Source organism: Sphaeramia orbicularis, chromosome 24 (genome assembly GCF_902148855.1).
Source record: "Sphaeramia orbicularis chromosome 24, fSphaOr1.1, whole genome shotgun sequence".
Classification (NCBI taxonomy): domain Eukaryota; kingdom Metazoa; phylum Chordata; class Actinopteri; order Kurtiformes; family Apogonidae; genus Sphaeramia; species Sphaeramia orbicularis.
In genome coordinates this window covers 13,586,364-13,613,892 of record NC_043979.1, presented here as the reverse complement: position 1 = coordinate 13,613,892, position 27,529 = coordinate 13,586,364, and the positions used below count along the sequence as shown (strand labels likewise).

The window sequence follows — 27,529 nt, the reverse complement described above, 5'->3', positions numbered from 1 at the left end:
ACATCATGGGAAATCAAACCACCCGTGGCCTACTTATATGTGACATCACTGATCACTTCCCTGTTTTCACTCTAAGGATTGGAGTACAGTCTACAGGGAATCAGACGTGGAGAGTGCATATGGTAATTTCTTCGATGTATTTATTTCTCTGTATAACACACACTGCCCTGCCAAAGAACTCTGCATAAAGAAAAAGAAAATAAAAACACCCATGGCTTATTAAAGAAATAATAAATGCTTGTAAAAAGAAAAATAATCTCTATAAATCGTTCATTAAGTTACAAACTAAAGAAGCAGAACAAAGATATAAGACTTACTGAAATAAATGAACAAACATAATCAGAACTACCAAAAAGCAATATTATAATAAATTATTATATGAAAGTAAGAATAATATAAAAGGAACTTGGGATTTATTGAACAACTTAATTAAACAAGGACCTACTAAAGCAGCATATTCTGACTACTTTATTGATAAAAATAGTGTAAATCACAGCATGAATAACATAGTCAACTGATTTAATAGTTTTTTTGTAAATGTGTGCCTGGAGTTGGCTGCAGATATTCCCAACCAAGGTGATGACCAATGTAATGAAACCATTAAAAGGAATCCATATTCAATTTTTCTGTGTGCAACAAATGAGCAGGAGGTGATAAACACTGTTCTAACGTGCAAAAGTAAGCTATCCACTGACTGTCATGATATTGACTTGATTGTTAAAAGAGTCATAAATAACTTTGCAAAACCTCTAACCCATATCTGTAACTTATCCTTCCATTCAGGTCGTTTCCCAAATAAAATGAAAATAGCAAAAGTCATTCCACTGCACAAAAATGAGAGTAAACACAGCTACACAATGTACAAATTTTCCAGGTCATATGAAATCTGGAGTTTGTAGACATTCGTGGAGGGGGCATGTCTACGATGTCCAGATTTTGTACAAACCCATCGTTTTTAAGAATCTTTGTGACCTAGGTATTAGCGCTCTTTCCTTGAAAATGACAACATCCGGTCTCAGAAAATGAAAAAGACGGGCACTTTTGGTCCATTTTCCATTTTTGTCAGGTAATAACTTTCTTTTTTGTTACTAGAAAGAGAAAACGAACATCAAAGAAGTAACAATAAATGAACAGCATTATGGTTCTTTGTAGCAACGACACCAGCGCCACCACCTGGAGCTCCTACAGTATAGAGGGTCTGCACATACGTCATAAATGAAGGACAACTGGACTGGACATGGATCTGTATGAGCTACCAAAGAACAAGTGGTCCGTGAACACTGACATGTGGACACAAATGGAGGATCCAGACCTGATCCAGGGGGGAGGGGATCATCGCTATTTGGACCTGAAACAGATATACATGGTTTCATCAGGACTGACAACCAGGGTCCAAAACTAGGGCCCAGAACCAGCTGATCCTGAGGGTCCAAAACTAGGGCCCAGAACCAGCTGATCCAAAGGCTCCAAAACTAGGGCCCAGAACCAGCTGATCCTGAGGGTCCAAAACTAGGGCCCAGAACCAGCTGATCCAAAGGCTCCAAAACTAGGGCCCAGAACCAGCTGATCCAAAGGCTCCAAAACTAGGGCACAGAACCAGCTTATCCAAAGGTCATTTCCAGTCGAGCGTGGACTGACCCCAGTGAATATATGCATGATCTACTTGGACTGAGCAGATTTACTGAGTCTTGTTCAGATCCAGTCCTTTATCCAACACAGATACTACTGCTGTGGACCAGCAGGGCACCACTGGATTCTGGGAAATTAGCAGATTTACACCACCTGTTTTTAAATTGCAACATTATTCTTGTAATATTATGGTTTTATTGTTGGAATATGACGACTTTAATCTCATAAACGAATGACATTTTTCTGAGTTCTTTTTAGAACTACAACTTTATTCTCAGGACATTGTGATTCTTTTTGTATTCGACTTTATTCTCATAAAATGACAGGTTTTATATCGATGTTTTATGACTTTATACTCGTAGTCACAAAGTGTTTTTCTTTTCTTCTGTGGTCCTAATACTCCGTCGTAGCTTTATTCTCCAGTTCCCATGTTTTTGTAAAACTAGGTTGGCCTCAGTTTCCGTTAGTTTACTTATCATGTAGGAGCACAAGGTTCACAATCACAAAATGAAGACAAAAACCAGGAAAGATCTGATCATGAAACCAAGAGCTGCACTAAGACGGAACGTTAGCCAAAACAATAGGTCATTTAAGGTATAATTTTACCCAAAAATACAGCATCAATGAATGTTAGCTGACACCAAACAGGATCCACAGATCTAGGTTTGGTTTCCTGGATTTGTGGATCCATCTCCTTCTCTTTTTATTGTCTTTGGGTGTCTGTAAAACGATAGCTCCGACTGCTTTAAGAACCTGTTCATACAATCAATCACACAACAGCTCTTTCCCCATTTTTAATTAAATGTTGTTCTTCAGTTTAGACAGGATTGAAGCCAACGCTGTCACTCATCTCCCTCTCTCTGCCACTCAGTGGGTGGAACTGCGGTGACTTCCGCTAGCGCTGACGTCACGTGCAGACCCTCTATTGTTTGCCACAGACGTTCGAGCCTTCAGGTAGTGAGTACTCCACTTTACATTTCAGTCAGGAGCTTTGATGTCACTTTTTTCTAACTTCAATCAAGTCACAATCCACCAAATCATCTCATAATGAAGTCCAGTTAAAAGATTGTTGTGTCTGGTGCAGCATTAACTGACAGTATGTGAAGCTGGGAGCAGCCGGACTGGGAAGCCACACAACAAAAGAGGTGAGGTGGTAGCTTTGCCAGACGGTCACTTGTTTGACATGAACTTTTGATTTATATGAATAATGCATCTCTTCTTTCCTTCAGAACAAGCTGCTTCTGTATCTGAGCCATCAGAAACAAGTGACCGCTGCCAAGGTCCATCCAGGCTTTGTGTTAACGGTGAGCACAAACCCAAAAATGTTTTTTTTTGTTTTTGAGTTTTGTTTTTTTTTGACACTTTTATAAACATTTTAGTTTTACAAAACATGAACATGAAATTGAGGTCTAGGTATGGCGATTATAACATCAAACATGCATACAACATCAAATGCGTTTATTAACTAGTACTGTCACTGTTTGTAAAGTCTGTCCATTTTCTCCAGCGCCTTTTTCAGGGCTCCTCCTGGAACCGCAGGGTAAAAGTCAGCTGTTCTATCAGTCAAATGTTTTCTGCGATAGAAATAAAAAAGCCTGTTGCGGGTGGCTCTTTCTGTAGCCAACATTTTGTTGTGACTCTTTTAGCTGATGTCAACAGAATCTTTAGGAGATAAACATTGTCTAAATCCAGTTTGTCTGGGAAGCAACCAAGATACAGTACAGTAAAGGAGCAACTGATGTGAAACTGATGTTTTGCTGGTTTTGAAATGTACAGACAGATTAGAAACAGCCAGATGAACGAATAGAATAGAATACAATAGAATAGCCTTTATTGTCATTGTGTGTACAATGAAATTAGGAAAATTAATATCGTTAGACACTTCTGGACTTTCTTTTTTGTTACTAGAAAGAAAATGAAAATCTGTTTTTTAAATTTGGTTTCTCTGTTTTGACACTGAAAAAGAAAAACACCTTGAAATTCCATTTTAATTTGTCTGTTTTAAAATGAGAATCAATTACCCACTAGTTTTCCTTTTGTTACTGAAAAGAAAATCCAATTACCAAAAGATACACTGACTGGTTTTTAACAAGCACATCAGAATGTCATTGTGTATGCTCTGTGTATACCAGGGCTCACCAACACGGTGCCCGCGGGCACCAGGTCGCCCGCAGGGACCACGCGAGTTGCCCGCAGGCCTGTTCTAAAAATAGAACTAGTTCAGGGTTCTCCAACACGTTGCTCGCGATTTACCGGTGGTTCGCCAAGGGTCACTAATATAAGAACACAAAGTTGATTCGTCATTTGGTAGAACAGGTCTAAATTTCCACCCAACCAGAATTACAAGTGTCCTGTTCCCCTCCCGAGATGAAACGGTCAACTAGCTGTCAATCAAACTTTAGCGCTGGTTTTCTGCCTGTCATTGGAGAGGGGCGGGGCCCAGGATGAGCCGGATGCCAGGCAGGTAGTGGGTTTAGCCCCGCAACGATGTCCGCTGAATATAGTCAGGGAGTTATTTTCACCAACAGTGAGACACGGACTTCTGTTTGACAAATGTGAAAGACGAGTGTGTGTGTGTGATCTGTGGGTGGAGCCTGGCAGTCGGTAAAAGATGCAACGTGGAGCGGAATTTCACCAAAGTTCACAGCAACTTTTCTGGAGATTCTCCAGTGGGAATCAGCCTCCGTACAGAGAAGGTAAAAGAGCTGAAAACTAAAGTCCAAAAACAACAGTCCATGTTCACTAAACTGACCAAGGCCAGCGCTTCAACAGAGGCATCAGTAAAGTGGTTCACATCCTGGACAAGCGCAAACATATGTACACTATCTGCGCATGCGCTCAGACAGCTGGAGTCGGACCTTAACAGGTGCCTCTGCGTTTGACTCCAGTGTGATGACTGTAGAAGTGACGGGGATGGTGGATTTTTGTGCACAAAGTTCTGGTTTTAACTGATATGTTTTGACAGCATGTGTGAATTTAGAAAAGGTCAAATCTTTCAGAAATACAGCAGTACATCCAGGTGAAGTTTTATTGTGTGAGTGACAACATTCCTTTTCACAATTTCAAAGTATTAAAAATGCACATACAGGTGTGTATTATTTGTTTTTAATAATTCTATAAAAATATGCAGGATTATTCCATTTCTTGATTTTTGACAGAATATTAAAATATTTAGGAATACAGCATGCAAGTGCTTGTATTTGTTTTTTTCTACTTTTGATTTTCTTAAAGTAAAATAATAGTTTCATATTAACACTTTTTAAGTATTGCAAATGTTAAAACAAAGAAATATAAATAAATAAAGAACACAATGTTACAAACGTATTATACAAAATATACGTATGTACGAAAATTAGCTATGCAAATAAACGTTGCTAAATTAGAGTAGCCCTCTAGCAAATTCATTAGGTAAAAGTAGCTCACAGAAGAGAAAAGGTTGGTGACCCCTGGTGTATACAGTGACAATAAAAGGAATGTTGAATCTTCTCCCTCCACTCTGTTCTCTGCATGTGTTTCTAACTGCCTGTCTAACCCCCCTACTTCGCTTCGTGTCTCTGTCATCCCTTCTTCTTTTACTGTTCTCTCAGTCTGACTGGGGGAATGGGTGAGGAAAATGGAGAGGGGCCATTTTTCCAGACCACAACTCCTGCCAAACCCCCTGTGCCGGCCAGCGAGTAGGAAGAGAAGGAGGAACTGGTCAGAAACCCTCTGTAGAGTCCAGACTGAGCTCTCAGATTTGGTGGGAAACACCGCTTGAAACCCCGACCCCTGCCTTGTGTTCCGTCTTATGTGTTCAGTCAGACAGCGTTGTGCCAGATCTTTCCTCATACATCACTCATATTTGATTTCTTTTTTCTCTCTTGTTTGTGTTCAAAGCTTGAAGGGGCTTTCTCCACCTGCCCCGTTCAGTGACGACGAAGACTATGATCTGGACTGGCTAAAGTGACATGACATGCAACCACAATAGTGTCTGTTTTGTTTGAATGGTCAACACTGTAGTAAGTAAGTAAAGTTTTATTTATATAGCACTTTTAAAACAACATGTTACAAAGTGCTTCACATAAAGGAGACGGATAAGAACAAATAGGAAAGACGAGAATAAGAAAACAGTTTCAACATGCAGATAGAAACTTTCTGGCACAAGCAACACACACTGAACGAACACCATGGTCACATATGTCACAAACAACCCCTAAGACAGACCCACAACCAACACTGAATACAACAACACACAGACACAATATAGATGGAAACAAACCTCCATACACAAATATATGCACATGCACACACACACACACACACACTACACTGTCCTGATTTAATGAAATGCTTGTTTATAAAAGTGAGTTTTTAAAAGTCGCTGAAAGGTGGATAAAGAGGAATGTGGTGCTTTCCCATCTGTCTGCGAGGAGAAGCTCATGCTGATGAACTGAAGGAAAAGTCAAACAGATGAACAACTTCTCTGCAGTTTCACGTTGACTGAGCTGCTGTCACAGCTTCACGGAGGACAAAACTGCAATCCCTGGCTTTTATTCTGGTTAAAATAACAAGCCTGTAATTCACAGAAACTGCTTTTCTTTAATTGTGTCATATCTGTTGGTGATACGATTTAATGCCCAACTTTTTACACAGCACTGTAGCAGATTATTTAGTTGGATCAGCAGTTACCCTGTTGACGTCTGTGGCTTCAGACTGTATCGTGAAATGGTTTTTAATTATTAGCTCGCTGCTTTAAGAATAACTTTGACACAATTTAGCTAAAATGACATTCATTCCTGAATATAAATGAGATGAAATTGTGGCCTTCATTGCCCATCATAATGTTTTCATTCATTCATTTTCTGAACCTGCTTTATCCTCACTAGGGTCGCTGGAGTCTATCCCAGCTACACAGGGGCGACGGCGGGGTTCACCCTGGACAAGTCTCCAGTTCATCTCAGGGCTGAACATATAGAGACAAACAATCACTCACATTCACACCTGTGGGCAATTTAGATTAACCAGTTAACCTATCGGTGCATGTCTTTGGATGGTGGGAGGAAGCCGGAGTACCTGGAGAGAACCCACGCAGACACGGGGAGAACAGGTAAACTCCACACAGAAAGGTCCCACCCCCCATCGACGGTGTTGGAATGGAACCCAGGACCTTCTGTCTGTGAGGCACCAGTGCTAACCACTGCACCACCGAGTCACCCATCATAATGTTTTGTTCATGTTAAATCTGTTTTTGTCTGCCATATTTTTGTTAAGTCCTTTGAAGATGTTATTTTCTCTCCTCCATTTGCTTGTTAATTTATTTCTCTGAATATCCACTGCACATATATTCATGAAACCTGGATGAAGCGTAGAGCGTCGGCCATGGATGAACCCAGTAGTTTCTGGAGCAGACATGTACAAATTGGATACTACTTTTTTTTTTTTTTTCTCATTGCAAGATTTTGATTGAATTAAATGAGTTTCTGCGGAGGTATGTCCTACTTTTTTGGTTTTTCACATTGTTTACATCTATTGTATATTTATTGTATAGTTAATTACTTTGGAATCAATGAGCCTGGTGCTTGTGGATCAAATATTTGCCACCAGATACCACTGATTTAATTATTGCCTTTGGAAGTTTTTGTTGAAATAGTAAACTAATTATTATGGTGGAGTTCAGTGTCATGTTAAACTTCAAAATATGGAAATGAACAATCATACTATTAGATTTAAGTGTCAAAACATGAATTCAAACCCAATCAGATGTTTGTTTTAAAAAGATGCAATAATATTTGTAATTTGGACTTAAATCTAAGGCTGTTTATTGTAATGTACATAAAAGCCTGAATTATTTAGTTCAAGGCTGTTGTAAATTTGTTTTTCCATTACTATATTTTTTTATACTGAAAATGTTGAGTTGATGTTGTGACTCCTTTGAGCCAGCAATGAGAGCTTAAGGCCCTCGTAAACCGTTATTGTAGCCAAACAGAAGCACCGCACCGGTCATAAACTTAGATCAAAGCCCAAACTAATATGAAATATTCGGTTACAGTCATGTAAAAGGTAGGTTTATTTCAGTGGCATTAGGTTTTGTGTAGGGTTATTAGTTGATTGTTGACCTCAAAATGAAAGACAGTTTTGCATATATTTTGTTTAATTTATAAATTTTTATTTCTTTATTTTTTTCATTTTTCTCCTATTTTTCATACTATACTTACAAAATATATATATATATATATATATATATATATATATATATATATATATATATATATATATATATATGTATGTATACACATAGGCCAGAACATGGCATGGAGAAAAAAAAACTGCTCGAGGTGAGGCAGGAAGAAATTAAATACAATTACATAAATAGGTAAGTAAATGAAAGTAAAGGAATAAACAAAAAGAGAAAAAAATAAATTACAACTTAAACTCTTCACATAAGGCTTTAGTCTTCACAGCTTTAGGGTTAGTGCAAAAGTTAAGTGTGTCTAGATAGGATTTCAAATAAGATTTAAAGACCACAGAGCTGGGTTTCTGGTTGGCAGACTTGCTTCTATGTATATGAAATTTAGCTAATAAGGAAATGAGATTAAGAAGAAACGATTTCCGAACAGGCAAATCAGTAATAAAGAAACCAAATAAAATATCTTCAATTTTGAAGTTAAAAGAAATATCCAGCTTTCTATTAAAAAAAAAAAAGATATCACACCAAAAAGTTGAAGAAAAGGCACATTCCCAAAACAAATGAGTTAATGTTTCATCTGAATTATGACAAAATGAGCAAAAGGGGTCGACACTGATCTTCTACTTAATCAGAGCTGAATTAGTTGGATAACACCTATGGGACAGTTTTAAAGACACCTCTGTCACTTTATTGGAAATGAAACACTTCCTTGGTAATAACCATACCTTTTCCCATTCCACATCAGAAAATAAATGACTCCAAAAAAAGATGGAAGTTGGCTTCCAAATTGTATCCCTTTGAATCACTTCTCTGATGCATTTATTATGAGGTTTTTTTTTTACTCAAGAATGGATGTAAATTTCCTGTGTATAATTCTGATTGTGCAGTTTGAGGGCTATTGGTTGTTGAAGGACTAATAGAAGATAGCATCAAACACAACTGCATATTCTCTAGGGAGTACCAGAGTTTTATATTCCAACCAAAATTCACTGTAAGTAAATAAGTGACCTTCCCTGTTAAACAACTGACAGACAAGCAGTGTTCCGTAATCAACCCAATTCTTTAAAAACAACGACTTACGTTTGAAACATATATTGCGGTTATTCCACATACAGGGTGTCCCATAAGTCTCCATACATAGGAGACATAATCCATTCCATGGTTCTAACATGTATTTCTTTCTATTTCTTCTTTCTAGTTCTTCAGCAGTGGAGGACACGCATTGAAATGTGTTCCTGACAAAATGGCAGTCATATAGAGCATATTGTAGAAATCAAAATGGTTTATGTCAAGAAACGTTTATTTTTCCTATGTATGGAGACTTATGGGACACCCTGTATAAGATTTGTGAGGGGAAAAGTTATGGAGGACCAACATAAAAGTAAGTGTTGATGAAAATGATAAAGTTGCTTTGGTCTAAATCCGGTATTTCCTCCCGTTTGCAAAGACATGAATTTGCACGTACCCTTGCCTCTGATTGGCTAGAAAGGCTCTTCCGCGATTGGCTACTTCAATCTTTATTTATTTTATTTCTTTTACTTATTTTTAATTATTATTATCTTTATTTGACTTGATTTGAGGTGTTTACTCATTTCCAAGGCAGGCTGTCAGTAGTGGGTTTTTTTTTTTTTTTTTTTTTTTTTTTTTTTTAGAACGTTCAGGTGGAATTTTGGGGGTGGGAGGGGTGAGGCGTGACGTAATTTTCATAAGGGTTAAATACAGTGTCGAGCTGACTACAGTTGGGACAGCACGTTGGTTCAGTGGTCTAAGCTCATGTCTCGCGAAGCAGATGTTGTGGGTACGAGTCCAGGTGGGAACCCCTATGGTCAGACGTAGGTGTAGACGCAGATGCTGAGGGAGGGTGCGAGCGGAATGACGTGGGGCGTGTCGAGTCCAAGTAGGGGTTGTGCGTGCGTGCGTGTCTGTGTGCGTGGGTGGGTGAGCATGGGTGAGGGTCGCTGCGCTGGCGTGTTGTCCTTTTGGGTGTGCGTCCAAAATTACGTCATCCACATTCTAGAATAGAAATAGAGAATGCTTTTTTTTTTTTTTTTTATGCTGTACAGACGCCTTAATAGGGGTGAATGAATGAATGCATGGGAGGTATGTTTTGTATGTTTAAACCTAATAAATTATATTAAATTTATAATTATATTAAATTTGTAATTATATTAAATTTATAATAATATAAAATTTATAATTATATTGTATTAAATTTATAATTATATTGTATTAAATTTATAATTATATTATATGAAATTTATAATTATATTATATTAAATTTATAATTACATTATATGAAATTTAAAATTATATTATATTAAATTTATAATTATATTGAATAATTCTTTTCTATCTTTTTCCTTTTTTTTTTTTTAAATAGACATAAAAATATCAGGACACATCTACAGCTTGTAGAACTTGACATTTAGTTATTTGACATATTGTGACTGACATAAATGCCAAGTTGTCAATCATTTTTAGGGTAAATATCAAAGTAGTATTTCTTTTAAGTTTAAGTTGGATTAATTGTGCAGCTCTAGTTTTAGCCTTCCTGGATGCACCGCCACAGGGATTCCCATATTCAGTCATTTGTCCATGTTTTGTAGAGGGATCCTCTGTTTGTTTTCTTCATGGAGCGGGACCTGCTTATGTGACCGTTGGCACAGACAGTCTGTGCAGGTGTCCGCACAGCTGCTCTACCGAACTGAGAAGAAACAGAAGAAGGGAGAAGAAGAGCCCGAATGAGCCAGTGTGTGTGGAAGTAGGTCAACAACACAGATGTGCCTGACCAAAGAGCATTTAATAAGAAAACAAGAGCTTCTGAAGGGGACAGAAATCAGTAGATAATTTCTGCTAGTGGCAAAACAGGCCGAACCTTGTGGAAGGACGGAAAAGGGTGTAGAAGCTTGTGGGCTCTTGTGGAGAACAGCCCGTGTGTTTACTGTGTGTACCCATGGAAAAGCTGCTGAAGACGGCCTGACCCAACTCTGCTTTTTTCACTCCAACTGTGAGTTCTTGAACTTCTTTTAGGAACAGGACTTAGTATTCAGTTCCAGTGAATTAGTTTAAGAATAGAGTGATTTGGTCTTCTGTTAACGGACGGGTTTTCCCGTCAGTTGAACCTCCAGAAGGAAGGAAACAGAAACAAATGGAAACACACTGAAAAAAGGGCAAAGGGAAGGCGCTTCACTTTTCAAATATGTACTTGGCATATACAGCACAGTTTAATTCATAACATATACAACAGTTTAATTGTGTTCTTCCTCCTAACATGTGTGGGTCAGGCTGACTTCTGAAACACTCCTGCTTTAGGAGGAAAAGCTCAGCTGCACTCGGACAGTTTTTTCGCTGGGACTCAGAATAATGCTGCTTTGGACCACTCTGTACAAGGTAAGGATGAATTTAATCTTATGCAACGTTATTCAGAATGACTTTATGCACTGTTTTCACAGAGCCAAGCTGTTCTATGCTATTAGCACCGAGCAACATGAATCTGTCAGTGTCAATGCTAAGGTTAGCTTAAGCTACCACTTACGTTAGCTACACGACTGTTGGCGAGTAGTGTTTTATATGCGGTCATATTTCTTGAAATGTACACACAGCGTATGTTTTGTGTCGACTTCAGTCTAAAGTGTGTGCTTTCAAGAGGGCTGTTGACAACTGAGCTTAGTTTAGTGGGGCAGAGGCAGTTGGAAGCGGTGCAGAGGAGAGCTAACATGATGGTTCTCGGTAAACATCATTCTTTACATTTACATTACGGCTAAAATTTCCTTAGGGGGTCAAATGAGTGGCCATTTTTGTCAAAAGAAAGTTGTAAGAAATGCATAGAACTGTGTTGAAATAATGCTAATCCATTTGTGCACAGACTACTGATATTATTGACAGTGGAACCTATATTTTCATAAATATTGGATTTTAATAGCAGGTGTATGTGAAAACTTTTGCTGGTGGACGGACGTGACATTACCCATGATGATCTGGTCAGTACCAGTACTTCATTAGTAATAAACTTACGGACTTACTATTGCTAATTCTCCTCTTATTCATACATGTTAGTATTGTGGATCTAAAACAATAACAGTTGACACAAAAACACTCAATGTGTCTAAAAGAATAGAATATTTGTTTTTCAAGTAAATTCAGTTCAAATATAACTTGGCCATTTGTGACATGAAAATATAGCATTAATTGTGATGAAATTGGACATTTTTGAGCTGAAAACATAGTTCATATGACCATCCACATGTTGAACAGAACTGAAATCCTGTACATTTGCAGAACTTGCATTTACCAACACAAAGTTCCTTTGGGGATTCACTTCTATTGATTTCTTATGCACAAAGACAGAAATAAGACCTCTAAGCAAATTTTAGCCGTTTACTGTTAAGCTGGCGGGTCAGTTCTCCGTTTTTCCGGAGGTTAGGTCACTGTGACATGACATAGACCATGGGTCAGCAACCCTGGTCCTAGAGAGCCACTATCCTGCATGTTTTAGATGTGTCCCTCTTCCAACACAGCTGATTCAAATGATAAGCCTATCATCAAGCTCTGCAGAAGCCTGATAACGACTGTCAGGTGTGCTGGAAGAGGGAACCATCTAAAACATGCAGGATAGGGGCTCTGTAGGACCAGGGTTGCTGACCCCTGACATAGACCGTTTACTGACAGTGAGAGGACAGACCAGCTGACTGTTAGCATGGAGGAGGGACACTGGGCCCTCTGGATTTTTAACCCTTTCATGCATGAATTATGAGAATTTAAATCAAGATCCCCCCCCCAGAGTATTTTTATTCTTCCTTATGCATGAAAAAAAAAAAAAACAATGTCATTGAATTTTTTTTTTTTTTACCTACTTCTCATGGAGTTACAAAAATGTGCACTCAGCTGGACACCATGCATTTTATTTTTTATTTTTATTTTTTTTAAATTTAACCTTTATTTAACCAGGTAAGTTAGTGGAGAACTGTTGCTCATTTACAATAACGACCTGGCCAAGAGGCAGCACACAAACAGAATGAGTAGCAGCACAGGTTATATGTACAAACAACAGAACAGATTAAAAATTACATTTTTTAAGCAAAGAAACATGCATTTACTGACACACTGTGTGAAAACTATGAAATAAAAACATTTTTAATGCTGCTAATCTTATGTGTTCTCACATTTTAACACACTAATACTAAGTACTCACTCAGATAATATGCAACAAAGAACAACTTGTTAAAAAAACAACAACTGGTAATTACAGTCTAATAACAAGTAGCAAATAATTTACACTCAAATATGTGACTGCAGATCAGGTTTATCAAGAACAGGAAAGGTACAGTAATGGTATGAATGTCAGTGTATGGAATGATTCTTAAGTGTCCACTGTGTTGACTGATATGGAACTAAAACAACAAAACCCATGAATATACAAGAGAACAGCTGGAGAAGAACTGTCCACTGTAGTGACCACTATGCATGAAAGGGTTAGTCTTCAATTTGGGAGCAGGCTGTGTAGAATGTGTCGTTCGTCTTTTATAAAATCTGATAAAAACAAAGCTGGCAAAAGTGTCCCCAGCTCAGAGAAAGTGAGAGAGGGGGGCGAGCAAGCTGTAGGTTGAATGAGGAGAGAGAGCGCCAGTAACATCAGTAATGCAGTTAATTAGAAGAACAAAACGATGTTTTCTGACTTTGTCACAGGGGTTACAGTAAAAGTACTAAAGCAAACCTGTGTGAAGCTGCCTCACTGCTGGATACAGTGTGAATTCAGCTGAAGTTTACACCTGTCTGTCTGCTGTGTCCATTAACCCTTGAAGACCCAAACATGTACTGGTAACCAAAATCATCTACCAGTATAACATTTTTAATAACTTCTGATCCAGTAATCCTATCAATACATGTAAATAATTGGTGTAAAATAATTTGTCATCTTTTCATGGTCATCAGATATGACCCATTTAGATGTTCAGAGTATCCATAGTTACTGTGGAAACACTGTCATCTTCTTCAATATTGGTTCACCAGTAAAACCCATGGAGATGGATCAATGACAGTGGATGGAGACACTGGGTCTATGTTCAGTTATTGATATCATTGCTAAAAAAGTAAGTTTTTCTTCAGTTTTGTCTGTTTCTGATAAAATAACCCTCAGCTTTAATCTGGGCTTTTATGAACATCTACATGATCGGTGAATTAAATATAAGAAAGTACTGGATTTTCACAGAAAATGTGCAAAATACAGAGAATAATGTGAAAATAAGTCGTGATAAATCGCTTAAGAAAAGTGAAATAGAAAGAAAAATTCATTTAGCAACTGCCACCAAAGTCACACTGGGTTTTTATGGGTTAAGTAGACACACTCACAGACCTGTTGTTTTTGTGTTCTTACTTATTCAATTTTTAATTTCAAGCAGACAATGGACAAACAAATGTTATTTTTCACAGTTCAGTTTATACAGAAAAACAAAATGTAATTCTCTTTTTCATTTCTCAGGCTAAATTGAATATCTGAAGGAATGGGATATGATTAAGTAATTTTAAAAAATATATTTTTCTGTTATTCATTTATTTTTTTTTAAATAGGTATCTGATAGTTGAAAACCAGGTGACTGACCCACTTGCTTTGAGCAGTTTCATGGGCGCTTTCGTAATTGGTGAGTATTATTAAAAGGATTTTGATGATTTACGTGATGTGTTTTACTTGATTTAACTATGTTGCTTTTAATGTTTGAAAAAAAAACAAAAAAAACAAAAACATTTTGTATTTGCTACAATTGCAATACAATTCAACATTCGTAGCTAAAACTAACACAGTCTAATACAACAGTCCTATAATCATTCCTACCATAATGAAGGTCATAGTATTCATTCACTGTCTGTAATGTATAATATTTTTTTCTGAATAGGTATTTGGTGTTCCTCTTATTCAGAGACCTGTGACAACTTTGCTTGGTGCACTGTTCCAAAGGCTCTGCAGTAAATGGTGAGTATTCAAATTATTTTGTTTGATTTGATTACACAGACTTTCAAAATTTATGTATATGACAATGTTGCTATCAGTTTCTGAAATATTCACCTAAAGATTTTGTATAGTGTGCTAAAATGTCAAGAATATACACATTATCCAATTTACTGGATCCACATTTTTAGCTTAGCAAATATAGCCTAATACGACAAGCCTGCAATCAATCCTACCTTCATAAAGGCTATTGTGTGATCTTCTTAACAGTTTCAAAGAGGTATGTCGATATTAAGAGTGGCTGTCCTAAATGGGAAAAAGAAGAAATTCCTCTCACAAAACAATTCAACTGCACCACACACTACAGCCTCCAAAATGACCAGCTGAATCAACATCTCACTGTTTTAGCACTGTAACACTGTATATGATAACCTTCATGAAGGTAGGATTTTTTTTTTTTTTGCAATACTGTTGTATTTGACTGCAGTCGTTTTTGCTTGATAAGTGAGTATGCATTTGAGTAACACAACAAAATAACTTTGAAGAAGTGTGGATCTGTTCAGTGAGGAAGCTCTGTTGGGTGTGTTTTAGGTTGGCTTGCCTGTAACTCCCCCCCCCCAGTGGATGTGGTGGTGTAAGGAGTGTTCAGTAGTCGTTTCAAGTACGTTAGAACTACTTAACCATTACAAACTCAAACATCCACATTTTGGACACACCACCCATGTACATATTCCAAATGTCCATGCACATTTAAGACATGGAATACTTTAATTGTACATCAAAGTAGAGTGCATTCCACACAGGTTATTCACTTTCAAAAAGAATTGACTTCTTTCAGCTGTCACTTATATGCATGCAAGAATTTAGCTAACGAAAGGGAGTACTTTGTTCGTATCAACACACATCTAAGGAGAAATGGAAATATTTCTTGCATGTTTATGGGCGGTAGTTTTCAAACCAATGTTTATGGAACGTTTAAGTCTCATAAGAGGCGCAGACATACACCTCACACCCTAAGTGATTTTATATCAAGTATTGTGGAAACAACTAAATTAGCATCACCACCATTGCATGATTCTTTTTCTGATTGCCAGGACGAGGAGTGCGTGGAAGAGGAAGTTTCTGATACATCACTAGATTCACTCCACTGGCTCTCTATTTTATATCGTTTTCATTTCAAAATTCTGGTGCTAAGTTTCCGGGCTCTACGTGGCCAGGCCCCTGCATACATTGCTTCCCTGATTCAGCCCTACAGCTGGGCTCGTAGCCTGAGGTCTTCAGAACAGCACCTGCTGACGGTTCCACACACCTGTTTTAGCAGACACGGTGACAGGTCCTTTAAAGCTGTAGCACCACGTCTGTGGAATGACCTGCCTCTACACCTACGGTCCATGGACTCTGTAGAGAGTTTTAAAAAAACACCTCAAAACACTCCTGTTCAAACAGGCTTTTTAATTTCCCAACTGAGCCAGGACCACCACAAACTGATTGCACTTTATGCATTCATCATATTTTAAACTGTTTTTAATGGTATTTTATTGTGTTTCACGGGTATTCTAATTAAATTTTATTTGTACTGTTTTATTCGTTTTTCGCAATGTAAAGTTGCTACTTTACAGTGTTGCATGCACTCCAGCAGACGGCCATCCTCCAGGAGTCTGGGTCTGCTCCAGGTTTCTGCTGTTAAAGGGAAGTTTTTCCTTCCACTGTCACCAGTCACAAGTGTTTGCTCCTGGAGGGTTCTGTTGGGTGTCTGTAAATTTGATTTGATAAAGCACTTTGTGACTCTGTCTGTGAAAAGTGCTCTATAAATAAAATTTACTTAGTTACTTACATTGCTTCCCTGATTCAGCCCTACAGCTGGGCTCGTAGCCTGAGGTCTTCAGAACAGCACCTGCTGACAGTTCCACACACCTGTTTTAGCAGACACGGTGACAGGTCCTTTAAAGCTGTAGCACCACGTCTGTGGAATGACCTGCCTCTACACCTACGGTCCATGGACTCTGTAGAGAGTTTTTAAAAAACACCTCAAAACACTCCTGTTCAAACAGGCTTTTTAATTTCTCAACTGAGTCAGGGCCACCACAAACTGATTGCACTTTATGCATTCATCATATTTTAAACTGTTGTGTTGAATTTGTTTTAACAGCATAATGCAGTAATAAAAGATTAACGCAGGCCAATCCCAAAACAAGTTTTCTGACTCAAATTGACCAAGTATTCTTATTAAACTGGCCACTACAGCATAATACTTCTAGTCATATATTTATGTGTTTTATTTGATTTAATCTTGTGCCTTTTGTGACTGTTCACTCTGCAGGCTGATGATGAAGCCTTCCAAGGATCCATTGAGGACACCATGGTAGGAATAGTACATTGTCAGACCAGGAGAGGCCACCAGTAAACCAGAGGACATCGGGGTTGTCCTTGAAGGCCAGATGGTACTGCAGGATCTGGACAATGTTGCTTTTGGTGTTGCAGTGTTGTTGGGCTTAATGTATGCTTTGAACCTCAGCTGCCCCACTGAACTGAAGTATACCTTTGAAGTGCTCCAGAAAGTTGTGATGGAGCTCGACAGTGACACTCTCTAAGAAAGCCCAAGTTCTTAAAAAAAAACTGTATCAGTGAGCTGTTGCCAGATATGACGTGGGTGAGACAACAGTTCACCGTGTTTGCTCCTTGGGATACAGAACATTGTTGCTCTTTGGTTGCATTGATGATGCTTTGTGCACTGACAGAACTCACTTGCACTGCCTTTATATTTGCTACATCATATTTAGTTTAAAAATGGGGAGCCTTGCGTGGAGCATTGCTTAGCTTTAACACTTCTGGACCCCAGTCTACCATGTTAGTCCGTTGGAATATGGACTGTTTATTGCACTAGTACTGGACTGAAATGTTCCAACTCACATATTGCCACATTATTTTCATGTATGTTTTTGGTAATATTTGTTTATTACGTGTGCTTACAAATTGGATGTCAGAAGTGTTTGTGTTACTCTGACTGTTGTTTTTTTGCTCCACGCTCTTTATAACAATTGTTGATATTGTAAAGGGAAAGGCTACTTTGTTGTGATTATTGCCATTTGTTTTTGTCCGCACATACCCCATTGTGATGCATTGTTACCTCCGCCAAGGAGGTTCTGTTTTTGCTGGCGTTAGTTTGTCTGTTTGTCTGTCTGTTTGCAAGATAACTCAAAAAGTTATGGACGGATTTGGATGAAAATTTCAGGAAATGTTGATACTGGCACAAGGAACAAATGATTACATTTTGGTGGTGATTGGGGGTGGGGGGGCCATGGGGGCCCACTGATCTGCCTTGGCGGAGGTCTGCGCTCTCCGAGTGCTTTTCTAGTTTATTGATGTTTTGTTTTCAGTAGGAAGCTGGTTTAAGGACAGACAGTACTTTGTTCTAATAAGTGGTGTGTCCATACATTCATACATATATTTACACAGACATTCATACTGTTAAAAACTCCACTTCCTGGTTGGGGAGGGGCAGGACCTCACCTCACCTATCAGGCCACACCCAACCCTTTAAGAGGAAGGATCAGGCCCAGCCCATCCTCTTTTTCCCTTTGTTTGACGTAGAGCATGTGGCCTGAAGAACAATCACTTAAATGCACAGACTGGGTGGATGCATACCTGAGTGAGTTATTTTGTGTTATTGTTAGTTGAATATCCTTGAACATGTTTCGAATTGTTTTAGTAATACAGTTATTGTTTCCCTTTGTTGAAGATTTAAAATCATCTCATCCAAATCATCCTACCCATGTCATCACCTGAACTGTTCCACCTGTAAATAATCTGCTTGAAGAGAAAATAAAGCATTATAAACGGAATCCCCGACCAGTTATTATATCTGACCGTATGCCAATGTAGAAGTTTTAATTATTCCAACACAAATCAGCCCTTCAACCTCAGCCTTCATAGTTTTTACACATACCTTAGATTTTTTTTTTCTGTCTCTCATTAGCAAGCTGTTTTAAGGACAGACGCTACTTTGAATAAGTGATGTGTCTATACATTTACATACATGTACACATTCAGACTGTTGTGGACCATTCTTTATTGGTGTTTTGTGGTCATTGTTAATTCATGTTTTGTTTTCATTAGGAAGCTGTTCTAAGTACAGAAAGTAATGCATCATTGGCATTAAAAAAGCCATTCATTGGCTCTGATTGTATTTTCTGCTTTCATGGAACCAAAAACTGGATTTGCATTTTAATGTTGAGTACATAGAATCATCAGATAACAAAGAACCATACTACATGGTCAAACAAAGTTTTTCGTCACATGAAAAAGAGCGGGAAGAAGTGTAACTCATAAACTCCCACGCCCTTTTTACAAACTAATAATTGAATTAAATCTGCTTCCTTTGCTTTGTTGACACCCTTTTTTTCTATATATTTTTACAATAACACAAAGCATCAACACAAACCTGCGGTGGTCCAGAGGTGCAATAACCCAAAAAATTATCCACTGTGAAAAAAAGAGAACCGGCCAAAAAATTATTGGCCCACGCAAAAGGGTCCCAGCAGGGTTTAGGTTTGTTAGGTGTGTATTTATGCTAAAAAGGGTGTCTAATTGTGTTAACTTACCTTCACGAAAAATTACAAGTAACTAAAGTCAGTACAGGGCATTTGGAGGTGAAGGATTTTTACTTTAAACTAGTTTGTTTCTGGGGTTATAAAAATAAACTAAAAAGTTAATTCTGAAAGATTAAAGGATATTTTATTATCTTGTCAAAATAGTTGCGATGAATTGATGTATTGATTTATTTTAGAAATAGCAAAACTGGACAAAAGTAGGATAATAGTGGATAAGTTGTTTATTTTTTTTATAAATAATGAAACTGATGGAATGTTTTGATATATGTTGAAATCCAGCTAAAATAGGGATGGAAACAGTATCTGTATGCTTTTTAAGAATAGGTCTGTAGTGAGAGTTGTTGTTACATAAAAAGACCACTAGGTGTCAGACTAAGACCATGTTATGTCCATGGGGGCTCCAACTGTTTAGATTTACCTTGAAGGAAAGATAAAGGATACCCCATATCCATATATTAATTTAAAGTTAAGAGTTTAATATTAGAACATTAATGAAACTTGTTCAAATAAATCTTTTTCACTAATCTAATTATGTACTTGGTTTTCTTGAATTGATTATGTTAATATCTTAACTGAAAAGGTGTATTACTTATTGTTATTATCCTGATTATTGCTTGATGGGATGATACATTTAAAAATCCTGAAGGGACAAAATCATTCTAATGAAATGTTTGTTTTTTTCTTTTTGTTCAAATTAATACAAAAATAGATAATCTTAATTTCGTTGTGAGTCTAATGACTACTGTAGAAATTGCTGTATTTATGAAGCTGATGAGAAACCGTAGTTAGAAAAGCTGTACTTGCATTAATCAAACACTAAGTGTCACTCTGAGACCATGTTATGTCCATAGGGGATCTAAGGGTTCAAACTTACCTGGAAACATGGAAGACACAATAAGGCAACTACAGACCTTAAAGGTTAAAAATGAGACCCAGTGTATTAGAAAATGTATTTAAACATTAAATATCATGTATTTTTATTCTATATCAAATATTTTAAATCTAAAAGATATTTAAAAAACAAACAAACCTCTAAATGTGATTCTATTTCCAATTTCCATAATAATACATAAAGTGAAATTAAGTAGTTAAAGCTCTAACTTTACATAAGATTTTGCTTTTTTTTTTTTTTTGACTTTTTAATGTTTAATAAAGAATGTTTTCATGTATTAAAACAATCAAATTACCTAGAAATATATATATGAATAATTTTCAATGAGACTAAGTTGTACAATCCACTGATAAAAACTGTATTTGGACAGTTTATCAGTGCTTATACATGTTATACATTCACAAAAATACATTTATTTAACATTTTTGTTGTGAAATCCCCCGTAATTACACAAGATATTTGTCAATTAACAAACAGGTCTTGTTAAACTCACAGATCAAATACTTCTTTTACGGTTAATTGTCAGTAATTTTGTCTTGTTTTATTTTTATTTTTTTACAGTATTAAACTTTAAATTAACAGTTTAATCTCATAAATAGAAAAGAAAATTTGTGACATTATGATACATTTGCAAATGTATTTTAACTGTATTTTTCTGTGAAAAAAGAAAAAAATTCTCTTAAAAAATTGATTTTTTTTTTGTTATTCACAGTTACAGTTTTTTTGTGTGTGTTATTTTACATTTGACATGTAAAATCACAGTCTATTTTTGTCATTTCATTGTTATTTTCCTGTATCTTGAAAATACAGGAAAAGTCTGTAAAATAAACAGTGAAAATTCTGTTAAATTATAGATTTTTTTTTTTACAGTGAGGGTCTGATTACCTAATAACAAAAAGTGAGTGAAATCATATGAAGTGTTTCATCTTGCTGTGCTGTTCTGCAGAAGATGCAAAAGCCTTTTCCTTTCATTGCATTAGTTTCTGAATAACTATTTCATATGTGATTCATGCAGCAGAAAGGCATCTCCTCAAGCTGCACAGCGTTCGTACTTTGACTGAAATGTACTATATTGATCTCTAATAGTTTATTTTACATTTTATAATAATAACCTACTATATACAGGGTGGGGAAGCAAAATTTACAATATTTTGAGGCAGGGATTGAAAGACAGTGTATGACCAGTTAGTTTATTGAAAGTCATGAGAATTTATTTGCCACAAGAAAACTGACATAATAGAAAATGTTTTTATTCTATGTGTCCTCCTTCTTTCTCAATAACTGCCTTCACACGCTTCCCGAAACTTCCGCAAGTGTCCCTCAAATATTGGGGTGACAACTTCTCCCATTCTTCTTTAATAGTATCTTCCAGACTTTCTCGTAATAGTTTTGCTCATAGTCATTCTCTTCTTTCCATTATAAACAGTCTTTATGGACACTCCAACTATTTTTGAAATCTCCTTTGGAGTGACGAGTGCATTCAGCAAATCACACACTCTTTGACGTTTGCTTTCCTGATTACTCATATGGGCAAAAGTTTCTGAAAAGGTATGGATAATAGTGTTAGGTATGATTATGACATCAATATATGTTTGGTTTCAGAACAATTGATGTAGTGCCTGCTGAGAAAAAACAACTAAATGTTCATTGTAAATTTTGCTTCCCCACCCTGTAGAAATAATTTTTGGAGGAATGATGAATAATAGTCATGTGTTGTATTATGTACTTTAGTGCGTACAAACATCTGTAATACATGTTGCATCCATCCATTGGAGCATTTCAGGTCATTCTTAAAAAGATAAAACCTATATTGCATGATTATCCAAAACTTTTAATGTCTGCAGATGCAAAAAAAACAAATATCAGTGTTTATCTGTACCTACACATATGGACAAACAGTAAAAGGACATGTCTTTATACTTTACTTTATACTGAGTTATAAGCTGCCTCTTTATGAAATGTTTGAAGGAATGTGACAGAATCAGTTGTGGTGAGGCTGTGCACAGGGTATAAACCTGATAAAGCATTGCAGAAGGAATATTTTTGTGTTGCCAGTCTTTCTTTGTTTTTTTTTTTACTTTCCTAGACATGAGCGTCAGTCCTTGGTGTGTTTTGTATTTCAGTATACATGGACAGTCTATTGACTCTTAGTTGTTTTCTTGGCATTTGAAGGATATTGACATCCTCTGTTTGTTCACAGGGCCTGAAAGCGACTAAAGATGCAAGGCTCCCCCTTTTATATTGTACCATCACATTCTGTTGTGTTGTATGTCTGTGTTGGAAGGAAGACACACACGATTATACGCGGTGTAGTGTGGTATTTGCTTTCTCCTCTTTTAACACCAGCCCATAAAAAGTTTACTGAGAGCCCTCCCTTCTGCTTTCATCAGCATATCACTTTGAGCTCCTATTATGCAAATGAAATCACAGCTCTATAAACCATATGTAAATGGAAAACACAAGCATGTCCAGACAAAAAGAAGAGGGGAGAGAGGACAGCCCTGTCTGTTTCCTCTCCCAACCTCAAAGTTTTTAGACCTAAGCCCATTTGGAATAACTGCAGCCAGAGGACCATTATAAAGGATTTGAATCCAGCTGATAAAATTAGAACCCAACCCAAATTGTTGTACAGTGTAAATCAAGTAGGACCACTCAACACGGTCAAACGCTTTTTCTGCGTCGAGGGAAACCACCAGACCATTCACAGCGTGCTGCTGACAGAACTGAATTGTGTTTAGAAGACATCTGAGGTTATTACACAAATTGTGACCCTTAATAAAGCCTGTTTGATCAGTATTTATTACACAGGGCAAGATACTTTCCAAACGTGTTGCAAGAATTTTAGACAGAATTTTTAAATCAACATTAAGCAATGAGATGGGTCTGTAAGAGCCACAATCTATTTGTTTTTTTTTTTTCAAGGGTGGCATGCCGTTGAAAACAAAAATCTATGTGTAAAAAAAAATGTCTGACAGTGAACACAACATTGGTTCAGTGAAATACACTTGGACTGTTTCACCACTGGCTGCTTTAGAAAGGATGGGTTTGTCAGATAGTTTTCATCAGAGTAAAACCCCCTGTTCCCAATAAAACTAAACTTGTAGTTTCTAAATCTACCAAGAAGTTGTTTACCAAAAAAACCCCTAAAGATATCATTGACAGCTGTTTAAAACATGTGAGTGTGTGTGTGTGCTTGGCGTAGGTGTGTGACGTCAGTGTAGACAGCTGATATGAAGATGAAGAATCTATTATATATACTATTATAAGAACCTATAAATAATGAAAAACACTCATTTTCCTCTTTTGATTTAGTGTAAAAAAAAAAAAGCCAAATTACACAAAATGTTTACATTTAGACAAACCCTTTTACAAAAACTGTGACCCAGAGCAAATATGAACAAACTGAAATGTCTTTAGAGAAGGATGTGGAATCTGAATAATATTCTGTCTGTTATTACATGTTTTGTGTGTTTGTGGATCCACTGTGATCTGTGAGTTAGAACATGCATGTGTAAATGATAAACTGGCAGGATATTGGTAACATTGCACTGACCGTTCTGTAGAATGTTGAGGTCGTTCATATTTGTTCATGTTCTGTTCAAGTACAGCTTGTACATGTAAACATTTTCATTTTTACAGAATTGGACTGTTTTGTTGTTTTTTTTTTTTTACTCAAAGCTTTGGGAAATGTATCCAGATCCATTTATTCTCATCCAGTTCTGTGTGTTTATTCTATTACAGAAATAGCCCATGTTTTGGTCATATTCCAATCAGATCTGTAAAAAATTCAAATTCCAATTTGATATCATTGATACTGATTTATTGGATCAATCCACTTCCTATCTGTTATAATGGGAAAATTTTTCAAAGTGGCACCAAATCCAGAATCAGATCCGGATCGAAATAATTTCAATCCCTTGTGTTGACATCATCATACAGAAGCTGTATACCAAGTTTGAAGTCGATCAGAACTGGAGTTTCAGAGAAAAAGACGATTGAAATGTTTTCCCCTTAAGAGCCCATGTTAAATTTCGTGTCAGTTCCAGATCCAGAAGAAGATCCTGATCAGCATGTGGACATTATGTTTGGGTCATCTCCCCATCAGGGCTGGACTGGAGAAATTTACACTGGATATCATTTAGATTTACCGAGTTACTGCATCCATCCACTTCCTATCTCTGACAATGGGGACATTTTTCAAAGTGGCACCAAATCCAGAATCAGATCCAGATCCAAATAATTTCACTAACTTTTGTTGACATCATCATAAAGAAGCTGTATACCAAGTTTGAAGTCAATTGGAATTGTAGTGTAGCCCGATGGAAATAAGGGGATGGGTGTGTGTTAAAAAGTAAAAAAAAAAAAAAAAAAAAAAAAAAAAAAAAAAAAAATAGCATAAATACATAAATACCTAAGTTCATAAGTGGAATACAAAGGGTTAAAAATTAAAACCATTTCAGTGTGGGAGTATTAAAAAGATCATGTATTTGTGAAAAGGTATGTAACTTTGTTGAGTTTATGCACTGTATTGTTTACAGGATGTTACATGCAAAGTGTTTGTTAAAATACTTAATTAAAAATAACAATATTAATAATATGGGAAAGTTGCGCAAATGTTTTATGTTTTGTTAAAAAGTAATGAAAATGTATATTTTATGATATGTGTATCATGAGCTTGGAGAATAGTTCGGGGTCAAGGGAACAGGAAGTAGGAAGTAGAAGAGAGGAAACCTGGTGAAGACGACGGGCGCGTGTGTGTATGAGAATATGGAATAACAGACAGTGTATTCAGGAAGAAAAGAACACCAGTTTAGTTCAGGAAAGTGGTCGGACAGATGACAAACGTGACTTTAATGGTGAGAGACTCTGTGTTGTAACAGCACTTCGACTAGAAGTCCAACGTTAAAAAAAAAACACACACAGACTGCGACCTCAGTAAGTTAGCTGCATGTGGCTAGCTATGTACGGACTAAGCTAGCAGGTTAGCTAACCGCTAACTGCAGAATGTACGGAGGACCCAGACTGAGCCCACAGCAACACTGGAGCTGACGGACAGGAGGACTGCCGATTACCGGATTCTGGATTTCCATTTCCCTGGACGTGTGGATTAACATTTCTCGGGAGCTGGTGATACAGGTACCTTTTTGTGTTTTTTTTTTTTACTGCCCTATGAGGTGAAGAGGCCATTTGGTTTTAGGCTGCAGCGCACAGGCCTGCACAGCCCTTATAAACTGTGTGTGTGTTTTTGCATTGTAAATGGAAGATTTCAAGTGCATACAGTGTGGTTAAAGTGCTCTCAGTGTTTATAAAAGGGTTCATTTCAAGGGTAAATGTTTTAAAAAAGTACATTAAGTTACATTGCACTAAAAATGGTCTAAAAAATAAAATACTGCCATAGTTTAAATAATCGTTAATATTGTAAGAGATTACATACTTAACAAGAACCCAGGTTAGCTACCCCTGTCAAAGCAATGAAGAGCAAAGGGGCGCTACAGTAGTTTCGGAGAAGAAGACGATTGAAATTTTTGTTACAGATGACAGACGCCACATGACGACAATAGCTTACAGGCCGAAAATCAGTTTGCAATTTACACAGAAGGATGTGGATGATACAAAGACACAGTTGGGCAATCCAAAACAACAGAGTAACACCACCCAGACAGACTTGTACAAGGTATGTGACAGTATACTGGTCGTGTCTGATAAAATAGAGTATCTGGAGTCTCAGTCCAGGAGAAACAACCTGATGATAGATGGCGTTACAGAGTCACCTGGAGAAAGCTGGACGGACACAGAACTAAAAGTGAAAAAGCTTTGAAGTGAGAAGTTCCAGTTCCAGAAGCATGTTGAGATGGAGAGGGCTCACTGTGCTGGAAAACCTAAAGGAGACAGACCAAGGCCCATTGTGGTCCGACTTCAGAAGTTCAAGGATAAATCCGAGATACTACAGAGAGCCAAATGCCTCCGAGGTACGAAAATCTATATTAACGAGGGCCGCACAGATGCTGTTTAGATAAAACAAAGAGAACTAATGCCAAAGCCAAAAAACACTGGCCTACATTGAAACTACAATGGATCCACATCCAGAGATAGATCCTGATGATAACTTTCTTTCTACCATAGCAACGGATTGCAATTATTTCACCCAAGAGCAGTATGAAAATGATATTGAATCAGTAGGTAAGTTGTCAATCATATATTTTAACAGCAGAAGTATGTATAAACATTTTATTTCCATCAAAGAATATTTCAACAGCACTCATCCATTCAGTTTCATTGTAATTTCAGAAACCTGGTTTGACATTGATAAAGGTATTGACTTTTGTCTAGAGGATTATGAATCGAGATATATGAACAGAAAAAAGAAAATGGGGGGTGGGGTTGCACTATATATTCATAAATCAGTAAAATGTATGGTCTTAACAGAGATGACATTAGAAATAGATGAAACGATGGAATGTGTGACTGTAGAGATCCACAATGAAAAGAAGAAAAATGTAATTCTAAGCTGTGTATATCGATCACCTGGTTCAAGTATTGAACTTTTCAGTGAATGGATGGAGAAACAATTTTCTCCTGTAAAAGAAACTAAACTAAACTAAAAACTATAGCTGACTTCTTGGACATAATGTACAGTATGTCCCTTTTTCCATCAATAACTAAACCAAACAGAATAACATCACACAGTGCCACGATTCTAGACAATATCTACACTAACATCATGGGAAATCAAACCACCCGTGGCCTGCTTATATGTGACATCACTGATCACTTCCCTGTTTTCACTCTAAGGATTGGAGTACAGTCTACAGGGAATCAGACGTGGAGAGTGCATATGGTAATTTCTTCGATGTATTTATTTCTCTGTATAACACACACTGCCCTGCCAAAGAACTCTGCATAAAGAAAAAGAAAATAAAAACACCCATGGCTTATTAAAGAAATAATAAATGCTTGTAAAAAGAAAAATAATCTCTATAAATCGTTCATTAAGTTACAAACTAAAGAAGCAGAACAAAGATATAAGACTTACTGAAATAAATTAACAAACATAATCAGAACTACCAAAAAGCAATATTATAATAAATTATTATATAAAAGTAAGAATAATATAAAAGGAACTTGGGATTTATTGAACAACTTAATTAAACAAGGACCTACTAAAGCAGCATATTCTGACTACTTTATTGATAAAAATAGTGTAAATCACAGCATGAATAACATAGTCAACTGATTTAATAGTTTTTTTTGTAAATGTGTGCCTGGAGTTGGCTGCAGATATTCCCAAC

The 27,529-nt window shown here is 36.9% G+C and overlaps 2 long non-coding RNA genes across 2 annotated transcripts; one reads left to right on the top strand and one right to left on the bottom strand.

Moving 5' to 3' along the window:
• Nucleotides 1–11,142: 11,142 nt before the first annotated feature.
• LOC115415352 (uncharacterized) lies at nucleotides 11,143–17,981 on the top strand. Its single transcript, XR_003934794.1, has 5 exons — nucleotides 11,143–11,185; nucleotides 14,363–14,433; nucleotides 14,686–14,762; nucleotides 15,330–15,399; nucleotides 17,059–17,981. It is a non-coding gene; the product is annotated as an uncharacterized LOC115415352 (long non-coding RNA).
• Nucleotides 17,982–19,041: 1,060 nt separating this feature from the next.
• On the bottom strand, nucleotides 19,042–27,284 carry LOC115415438 (uncharacterized). The gene is made up of 3 exons (XR_003934815.1): nucleotides 27,274–27,284; nucleotides 23,252–23,261; nucleotides 19,042–19,140 (listed from the first exon to the last, which is right to left on the bottom strand). It is a non-coding gene; the product is annotated as an uncharacterized LOC115415438 (long non-coding RNA).
• Between the last annotated feature and the right edge of the window lie 245 nt (nucleotides 27,285–27,529).